At 44.8% G+C, this 10,645-nt stretch overlaps 1 non-coding gene across 1 annotated transcript; it reads left to right on the top strand.

The window, feature by feature from the left end:
* Positions 1-7,924: 7,924 nt before the first annotated feature.
* On the top strand, positions 7,925-8,088 carry LOC141418744 (U1 spliceosomal RNA). Its single transcript, XR_012443388.1, has one exon. It is a non-coding gene; the product is annotated as a U1 spliceosomal RNA (small nuclear RNA).
* The last annotated feature ends 2,557 nt before the right edge of the window (positions 8,089-10,645 follow it).

The raw sequence follows: 10,645 nt of genomic DNA, 5'->3' as shown, positions 1-10,645 counted from the left end.
GAGGGTGCCACCCTCAGGCTCTGCCCCGACTCTGAGCAATTCTTCCTTTCAGGCTTTCTGCTTCCTTTCACAGGCAGGACTATATTGCTAACAGACCTAGGGTGGGGAGGTCAACAAGCAACATCATTTTCCAGCTGCATAACTTTGAGCAAGTTGTTTTGGTTTCCTGGAAATATCCTTGTCTGTAGGATGGGAATGACATGCCTTACAGTGTTTGTGTGGGTGCAAATGAAATAGTGGGTGAGAAAGTGCAAGTCCACTGTCAAGATCTACGTTCCAGGGCATTTTTGTGAGTGAAGTCATGGTCAAGTCCCTTTGCTCTGCATTGCCTTTGCCCAACTGTCTCCCAACAGACACATAGGCACACATAAATGTTTGGGAACAGGTTTGGGAATGCCAACACCATCCACTGTTCCAGGCCCAATCACACTGTCACTCAGAATCAGTCTCTCTAGTAACTTAGCCCCAACATTGCCTCCAGACAGCATCCTCTGCAATTCAACCCCCAAATCAAGGAGATGGCTTACCAACCCCATTTTTAGTTTAGAGCTATGTTTATCTGTCAGGCTAGTCCCCAGGGTGCTTCCTCAGACAAGAGACATAAAAATCTTGACTGTTGGGCTAGGGATATATAGCTCAGTGGTTCAGCATTTGCTTCACATGCATGAGGCTCTGAGTTCAATTGCCAGTACCACAAAAAAAAAAAAGTCTTGGTTGTCTTCACACTAGAACTCCCAAAGTTATCCCTTCTGTCCAGGCTCTCAGTGAGGGGGCTACACCTCCTCCCCAGGCCAAGAGCTTCTCAAATATGACAATCTTGTCTGTCCCTCAGACAAAAGCAAGACCCTGCATTCCCTTTAGCACATAGCCTCCCCAGGAGTCAGGACCCTTTACCTCTTTGGGCTCCTCTTAGGACCTGGCACTGGGCTCTGCCCTCAGAATGATCCACATTGGTAAGGAGGGCTGCTATCAGGTAAAGACACAATCAGGAATCATTTGTCAAAAGAAAAAACACACCGTGTTGAGGTAATTTCTGGCAAATATGCCTTTGTTTTTCTGAAGTGATTTGGGGTTGGGGGGGAGCCTGAGATGTGGTCTCCAGGGAGGAAGAGGTTCTGTCCAGTCATAAGGTAGAGAACTGGGTATTGCACAGATGCTCTGGCTCACAGGACCCCCTGTCTGCCACTAGTGGTGGGGGGGTGCAGGGAGAGGGGGAAACTGTCAAAAACACAACTGTTCTCTCCTGGGGAGGACCAAGCCTGCTTCAGGAAGTTACTTGCTGTCCTGTCCAGGAATACCCACCAGGGCCAGGGATTCATCACTTAACCCATGTTTCCCAACCCTGAACTTTCAATTAATGAGAAAGACAAGACCTAAAGCTTTTTTTAATGATAAAACATATTAATGTTTTATTCACTCCAGCTTTAACAAATCTTAGAATTTATACAATTGAAGACATTCATTCTTTCCCCTCTCTTATTTTTTTTAAATTCTTATTATCATATTATTGTACTGGGGTTACATTGTGACATTTATAAAAGTACTTACAATATATCTAGTTAAATTCACCCTCTTGGAAGATTCCAAGATGGTGGCTAGAGGGAGGAAGCAGAAAGCGTGCTTCCTAAAGTAAAATCTTGGAGAGACACTGGAGATACACATTAGAGGAAAAACCACTGAGAAGAGGTAAAACTTTGACCCTTCCACACCCCCACCCCACGCATAGCATCCCCACTCCACATTAAACAGAGAAACCAGGAGGGCTCCCTCACAGCCGCCACATGCCAGTGCCCAAAACACTTGGGAAGACGCAGACCACAAGGTGAGCTAAGCAGCATGTGGTACTTCCACAGACAACCCTGGGCCAGATCAGCATAGCCCCCTGGACAGACCAACCCCCACCCAGGGAAAAAAGAAAAAAAACTGAATAATAAGCAATAACAACAAAAAAGACATGTAGCAAAGAGGGTGGGGCACCCTGAGCACCGAATGGGGGAGAGGGGCAACCCCTCATGGAGCTGTAAATAAACAAGCGGGCCAGAGAAGGCAGGAGCGGTGGCACACGCCCAGCAACCAGGAATGGGAACACTTGTAAAAGTGGTGGTGGGAGGAAAACTCCACAGGAGAGGAGGGAAGGCCCACTTCCCATGTGAACTGTAAATAAACATGCAGGCCTGAGAAAGTGGGTACAGTGTCACCTCCCCCAGTGTGCTTGGAAAGGGGAAAGCTTGTAGCAGTGGCAGTTGAGCCCAGGAGAACTCCAAGTAAACAAAGCCTGTGGGGCTAGGTGAGTGCTAAGCTCACTTCTGAGATCTGCATAAATAAAGCCTCCAGGAACAGCTGCCTGACAGCAGCAGGCAGGTGAGCCACAGCCTCAGATAGCCATTCACAGAACTGTCTCCAGACTTTTTTTTTTTTTCTTTCTCCCTTCCTTTGATGAGACAACAACCGAACTACACCTGCATGCTGAAAAACCTACTGAAACTGTATTGCATTTGAACTTGGGACACTTTGTGGTGTTTTTTGTTTTGTTTTGGTTGGTTTGGTTTATTGGTTGTTTTCCCCTTTGATGAGACAACGACAGAACTACTTCTGAGACACCATCTCCAGGACTGGAGACTGAGGGACTAACACCAAAATTATTAAGACTGAAACTTCACGAATAGCCAAGGCAATACTCAGTCAAAAGAACAATGCAGGAGGTATCACAATACCTGACTTCAAATTATATTACAAAGCAATAACAATAAAAACAGCATGGTACTGGCACAAAAACAGACATGAAGACCAGTGGAACAGAATAGAGGACCCGGATATGAAGCCACACAACTATAAGCAACTTATCTTTGACAAAGGAGCTAAAAATATACGATGGAGAAATAGCAGCCTCTTCAACAAAAACTGCTGGGAAAACTGGTTAGCAGTCTGCAAAAAACTGAAACTAGATCCATGTATATCACCCTATACCAAGATTAACTCAAAATGGATCAAGGATCTCAATATCAGACCCCAAACTCTTAAGTTGATACAAGAAAGAGTAGGAAATACTCTGGAGTTAGTAGGTATAGGTAAGAACTTTCTCAATGGAACCCCAGCAGCACAGCAACTAAGAGATAGCATAGATAAATGGGACCTCATAAAACTAAAAAGCTTCTGTTCATCAAAAGAAATGGTCTCTAACATCATTCTGAGTGAGGTTAGCCTGACCCAAAAGACCAAAAATCGTATGTTCTCCCTCATTTGTAGACATTAGATCAAGGGCAAACACAACAAGGGGATTGAACTTTGATCACAAGATAAAAGCGAGAGCACACAAGGGAGGGGTGAGGATAGGTAAGACACCTAAAAAATTAGCTAGCATTTGTTGCCCTCAACGCAGAGAAACTAAAGCAGATACCTTAAAGCAACTGAGGCCAATAGGAAAAGGGGACCAGGAACTAGAGAAAAGGTTAGATCAAAAAGAATTAACCTAGAAGGTAACACACATGCACAGGAAATTAATGTGAGTCAACTCCCTGTATAGCTATCCTTATCTCAACTAGCAAAAACCCTTGTTATTTCCTATTATTGCTTATACTCTCTCTACGACAAAATTAGAAATAAGGGCAAAATAGTTTCTGCTGGGTATTGAGGGGGTGGGGGGGAGAGGGAGGGGGCGGAGTGGGTGGTAAGGGAGGGGGTGGGGGCAGGGGGGAGAAATGACCCAAGCATTGTAATGCACATATGGATAATAAAAAAATAAAAAAATTAAATTAAAAAAAAAAAGAAATGGTCTCTAAACTGAAGAGACAACCCACAGAGTGAGAGAAAATATTTGCTAGCTATACAGCAAAGAACTGATGACCACAATATACAGGGAACTTAAAAAACTAAATTCTCCCAAAATTAATGAACCAATAAAGAAATGGGCATGTGAACTAAACAGAACTTTCTCAAAAGAAGAAATTCAAATAGCAGAAAAACACATGAAAAAATGCTCACCATCTCTAGCAATAAAGGAAATGCAAATTAAAACCACGCTAAGATTCCACCTCACCCCTGTTAGAATAGCCATCATCAGCAACACCACCAACAACAGGTGTTGGCGAGGATGCGGGGAAAAAGGAACCCTCTTACACTGCTGGTGGGAATGTAAACTAGTACAACCACTCTGGAAAAAAATTTGGAGGCTACTTAAAAAGCTAAACATTGATCTACCATATGATCCAGCAATACCAGCCCAACATAGTGGCTGCTTAACAACACCTTAAAAGGCAGTGGTGGGGAGGGGATGATGGCTCATGCCTGCCCATAATCTTAGCTACTTTAAAGGCTGACATCAGGAGAAATGTGGTTTGAGGCCAGCCCAGGTAAATAGATCATAAGACACCATCTCCAAAATAACCACAGCAAAAAATGGACTGGAGGTGTGCCTCAAGTGGTAGAGTACCTGCTTTGCAAAGAGAGAGACCCTGAGTTCAAATCCTAGTCCCACCAAAAAAAAAAAAAAAGGCAATAGGGACTGGAGGCATGGCTCAAGTGGAGGTCCTGCCTAGCAAGTGTGAGGTCCTGAGTTCAATATCCAGTACCATCAAAACAATAATACTAATTTTAAAAAAAAGCATTGAGGCTATATAAGAAGAGCAATGAGAGGTGGGAGCCAGCTGAAGAAGCCTCCAACACCAGGCCTTGTTTGGACCAGCAACTATGGTCTGATTCAGCAACTGTGGGTATCATGAAGCACCTCTGGAAAACACATAGTAGGCACTTCCTTGGTGGGATTTTATAACAAGAGCATTGCCCTGCCTACAGTAAGGGTACAGTTTCTGGGAACCCCAGAATCGTGGCTTATGAGGATCTATCCTCTACTCCCCATATCCATGATCACTTCTGCCACCCAGTGAGAATCTCTGCTTCCCTTAGATAACTGGGGAACAATCTTTCTTTGGCTGTAGGTGAGGTCAGTAACCTGTAGCACGGGCTGGAAGAGCTAAGGGCTTTGGAGGCCAGGCCCCTCTGAGTACCATTTTTGAGCTGGGGATGTGTCGTGGCAATTATTTCCTCTCCATCCTGAGGGCACACAGAGTCCTGAGGCCACCTCCTGAGTATTTTAGTCCTCTCTGTCTCTGATGTGAATTCTGAGGTCCTAAATAGGAAGAGGCTTGTGCCAAGGTCTCCAAATGAGTTCTGGGCAAGTGTCCGGCCATTTCTAATGCTGTTCAAGGAGCACATGACCGCAGCAGTTGGCCTTCTCAAGATCTGCATGTCTGTAGGGCTGTACATCTGAAAAAGGCTTAAGGGAGTTAGTTAAGGATTAGGCAAACAAAGAGCAATAGGAACAACCACCACCTAGAGCCTGTGGCCAAAAGACAGCACCAATTCTGGACACAAATTTCCCTTCCCTGAAAAAGGGCTGCAAGAGAGGAAGGCTGACTTGATCAGAATTCAGGAAGGGGTAGAAAGCCTGGGTAAAGCATTTGGAGCATGCGCCCACTAAATGCCCAGTAAGGGCATTGGGAAAGACTGAGATGCAAAGAGGTGTGAGTCTATGTCAGGGTCGGTGCAGAATAAAGAATACATAATCTTGACACTGGGTTATGGAGGGAAGAAAGGAGGCTCTGTTCCATGGCACTACCACCGGCTCTAGGCACTGAGCTCTGACCAGAACTGTCTATGGGGGAATGTGACCATGGGAAGCAGCTGATGCAAAAGAGGGGTGCACTTGGGTCTGTCAAGGGACAGTTGAAGGGTCAGGGTGCAGGGGGAGGAGGGGAGGCAATATCCAGAAAGAACACAGCCCCCTGTTCAGTCTCCTGCTCCCAGCCTTCCCCTCCAGCCCTGGTTTCAGGGAGTCTCACAGAATGATGTGACTATAGTCAGGACTGCCACTCCAATGCCTGTCACCTCAGTGGAGGCAGATGTTTGCTCCGAGATCAACTCCTTTGTTGTAACAACTTTATTGAGACACAGTTCACATACACAATGGGATACAGTGGGTCCCAGCTACTCAGAATGGAGGGTGGCTTGAGCCTAGGAATTCAAGACCAGCCTGGATAACATAGTGAGATCCTATTTTGAGAAAAAAAAAAAGGGGGCACCAGTGGCTCACACCTTTGATCCTAGGTATTTGGAATCCTGAGATCTGGAGGTTTGCCATTCAAGGCCAGCCTAGAAATAGAGTTCTTGAAACCCCCATCTCAACTGAAAAAAGCTGAATGTTGTGATGAACACCTAGCATCCCAGCTAGAAAGCATTAAATAGAAAGATCACCATCCAGGCTGGCCTGGACAAAAAGTGAGATCATATCTCAAAAATAACCAGAGAAAAAGAAAAGGCTGGGGCTAGAGACACATCTCAAGTCATACAGCACCTGCTTTCCAAGCATGAAGCCCTGAGTTCAAATTCTAGTCCCACCAAAAAATTAAATTAAATTCAAATAAGAAGCTCAATGTTTTTAGTATATTCAGAGATCTGTGTAATCATCACTATAATCAGTTTTAGAACATTTTCATTAACCAAAAAAGAAACACCCCCTCCTCACATTAATGATCACTCTTCTTTTCCTCCAAAACCCTACCCTCAGTCCTAGGCAACCACTAAATCTACTGTATGTCTCTATAGATTTGCCTGTTCTGGACATTTCATAAGAATGGAATCATACTGGTAGAGTGTCTCAAGTGGTAGAGCTCCTGCCTAGCAAGTGTGAGGCCCTGAGTTCAAACTCTAGTACCACCCAAAAAAATGGAATCATATCAGTATTCTCTTTCTTTTTATAGCTGAGTAATAGTCCACTGTATGAATATGCCACATTTTGCTTATCCATTCACCAACTGATGACATTTTACTTACACATTTTGGTTCTAATTGAAAAGGCTTTCATGCCTGCCACTTCTCCAGCTTTCACTCTAGGAGCAAAGTTTAACCTTCTAGCCAAGCACTGAAGATTGTCAGTTATCGCTTAAACTCTCCACCCATCTCATTTCCTGTTCCTTCACCATCATTAAAACAAAAAAAAAAAAGCATTATATTTCTGGATATGCCACACTAAGGTTTGGGTGTCCTAGATTTCCTATACCAGTTTAAATCCTATCCCTCTCTCAAGGTTAAACTAAATTCCATCTTCTCCAAGAAGCCCTCCTTAACCACCCCTAATCTAGAGTGAATTCTTCAGTCACTCCCTGGAGCCCTGAAGTCAATGTGACTTATGTTGGTACTTCATTTCTTTTTATAGCAGACTAACTGTGCTGCTCCTGGCCAGTCTCATCAGTGGTGACCATTGACACTTTATCGTTTCCCTAAGTCAAGGGGGAATAAAAAGGAGATGATTAGACTAGAATTAATTATTTGTACACTTAAAAATGAACAATGCAGCAGGACCAAGCATAATGGTGCACATCTGTAATCAGAGCTACCCAGGAAGTAGAGGTAGGAAGATCACAGTTCCAGGCCAGCCCAGGCAGTTAGTGTGAGACTGTCTGAAAAACAAACTGCAAGCAAAAAGACCAGGAGCGTGACTCAAGTGATAGAGTACTTGCCTGGCAAGCTCAAGGCACTGAGTTCAATTCCCAGTATTGTAGGAAAGATAAAAGGAAGGGAGGAAGGGAAGGAGGAAGGAAGGAAGGAAAGGAAGGAGAAAAAAAAAAAAAGGAGCCAGACATTGGTAGCTCAAGCCTATAATCCTAGCTACTTGGGAGGCCGAGATTGGGAGGATCTTGGTTGGAGGCCAGCCAGGCAAATAGTTTGCAAGACCACATCTCCTAACCAGAATGAGCAAGAGGTGTGACTCAAGCAGTAGAGTTCCTGCTTTGCAAGCACAAAGCCCACAGTTCAAACCTCAGTCCCACAAAAAAAAAAAAAGTCTAGCAGAGTGGCCAGTTAAGAGTGCTTGCCTAGAAAGTGTGAGGATCTGAGTTCAAATCCCAGTGCCGCAAAAAATAAAGAAAGTATACTTACCTGGCAGGGGAAATACCATGATCACGAAGGTGGTTTTCCCAGGGTGAGGCTTATCCATTGAACTCTGGATGTGCCGACCCCTGCGATTTCCCCAAATGTGGGAAACTCGGCTACATAGTCTGTGGTAGTGGGGAACAGCATCCGTGCTCTCCCCTTTAAAAAAATAAAAAAGAAAGAAAGAAAAAATTAAGAATTTATTTTAAAAAAAAGTCAGACGCTATAATACCAGCTACTCAGGAAACAAAGATCAGCAGGATCATGGTTTGAAACCAGCCCCAAGCAAATAGTTTGAGAGACTCTCTCTTGAAAAACCCTTCACAAAAAAGGGCTGGCAGACTGGCTCAAGGTGTAGACCCTGAGTTCAAACCCCAGTACAGAAAAAAAAGAAAGAAAGAAAAGTCAATGCTAGCTGCCAGAGTCTGCAGCAGGAAGATCATGAGTTTGAGGCCAGCCTGGGCAAAACAGTGAGACCCTGCCTCAAAAAAAAAAAAAACAAAAAAAAACTCAGATGGTAAATTTTATGTTATGTGTATTTTATCACAGTTTTAAAAAATTGGAGCTGGCAGAGTGGCTCAACTGGTAGAGTGCCTAGTAAGCATGAGCCCCTGAGTTCAAACCCCAATATCACCAAAAAAAATTGGGTTGGAGGTGTGGCTCAAATGGTAGAGTGCCTGCTTTGCAATCGCAAAGCCTTGAGTTCAAACTCCACTACCATTAAAAAAAAAAAAAGTTAGGTGCTGGTGATTCATGCCTATAATACTAGCTACTCAGGAGGCAGAGATCAGGAGCATCAAGGTATGAAATAGTTCGAGAGGCCCTATCTCAAAAAAACCCATCACAAAAAAGGGCTAGCAGAGTGACTCAAGTGGTAGAGCACCTACCTAGCAAGTATGAAGCTCTGAGTTCAAAGCCCAATACCAACAACAACAACAACAACAAAAATCAATAATATGAACTGAACATGGTGATATATGCCTCTAATTCCAGTTCTCAGGAGATTTGCAAGTTTGAGGTCAGTCTGGGCTACAAAGAAAAACCCTATCTCAAAAAAAAGGAATACACAGAGTTACTGGGTATTTGGTAACCCTGAACCCCTCCCTGTGCTTTCTGTGCATATGCTGAGCCTTCTCTCTGGAGTGCCCTTCTCCACCCTTCTACATGGTTGTCCCTGCTCCCCTGTATCCCTTGGAGTGTCCCCTAGGTCCTTAGACTGCTACTCCTTTGATGGGGGGATGCCTTCAATTCCCATTGCATTTGGCTTTCCACGATTTCTCCTAAGAGCCTGTCAGAGTGTGTGTTGGGGTTCTTTTCAGGAAAGAGACCACAGCACTTCACCCTACCCAGATGTGTCCTGTACTTCACATCTGGTCTGTGGGAAATCATCACATACCCTTTATCCCAATAGGTGCAGGGAGTAAGAACTGATTGTGTATGGTTCCTCTCCTTGTCCCTCCAAGTCTTATCTCCTGCCCACTAGACTCCTGGGAAAGAGACCTGGACCCCAGCCTGCTGTACCTCCAATTGTGGGGCACTTGATGAAAATGAGGCCCAAGGGTTAAATCGCTCAAATATGGTTCCCCATCCAGAACAAGGACTTGGACCCAATACCTCTCACCCACCTACCATGCTATCCTTATTATGGGGGACAAGAAAAGAACTTCAAGCCCTGCACTCCTGTCCTCTGAAGCAAACTGGGAAGGCAGACATGGGCTGCTGTGGGCGTGGACATTTTAGCAAGGGTCAGGACCCTTTACTAAGCCTCAGTTCCCTCTTACCCACTTAGCATTCCATGTGGCCCAGTGAGCTTGGGGAAAAACCAAGAGGCTGAGTATTCATTGCAACCCTAGCAGCCAAGCTGGGATTTTCCAGGGATGGGCCTAGATGGAGGAGACCAGCTGGTGGGAGAGCAACCCCAACCCACCCAAACAGGCATAAAACCAAGTAGTCCTTTGCAGTCAGGTGAGATGGTAGGCACCACAGTGGCCTGGCTCTACTGCTCCTGGGTCTGGCTAGGGCGGGACCTACTTCCTAGACCAAGAACAGGACACCAGCCTAAACGACATCAAAGCTCTGGATGTAATCATCAACAAATTTAACTAGCTTAATGAGAAATATGTCTTCTGTGTTCTGGAAGCCTAGTACCACCAAGACTGGGTGAGAGGCACAGCCCATCCTGGCCACAACATCCTAGAGGAAGGGCTGGTCTGGGCTGCCACCCTGATGGGCTAGAGGACTTTAGAAAGGCCCTCTTACCTCTTTGGACCTCAATGTCCCCATATCACAGATTACAGCAGCCATCTCCTTGGGCAGTGCTCTGTACTTTTCTGAAGGTTTCTCCCACTGGTGATAGGTGACATGGCATCTAGAAATAGCAGCAGACATAGGAATAATATACAGCTGGCCTCAAGACTTCTCTCTGCCATTCTTAGTTATGTGGCCTTAGATAATTTGCTCTCCTCTGGATCTCAGTTTGATCCTGTGGATGGTGGCAAGGATCTTCTCCAGGTCCTGCCTTCCCTACCTGCTGTGGGACAGGCTGAATGCAAGTTTAGAAAAAGACTTTATTATTATTATTATCATATTATTGTTGTACTGGAGGGTACATTGTGACATTTACACAATATGCTTACAATATATCTTAGGTAAATTCACCCCCTCCATCATTCTCCTTTATTCCCCCTTCCTCCACTCTTAGAATAGTTTCAACAGGTCT

The sequence above is a fragment of the Castor canadensis genome, chromosome 17, assembly GCF_047511655.1.
Source record: "Castor canadensis chromosome 17, mCasCan1.hap1v2, whole genome shotgun sequence".
NCBI lineage: Eukaryota > Metazoa > Chordata > Mammalia > Rodentia > Castoridae > Castor > Castor canadensis.
Note: the sequence above shows the minus strand (reverse complement) of the source record. Positions and strands in the feature narration are given on the sequence as shown.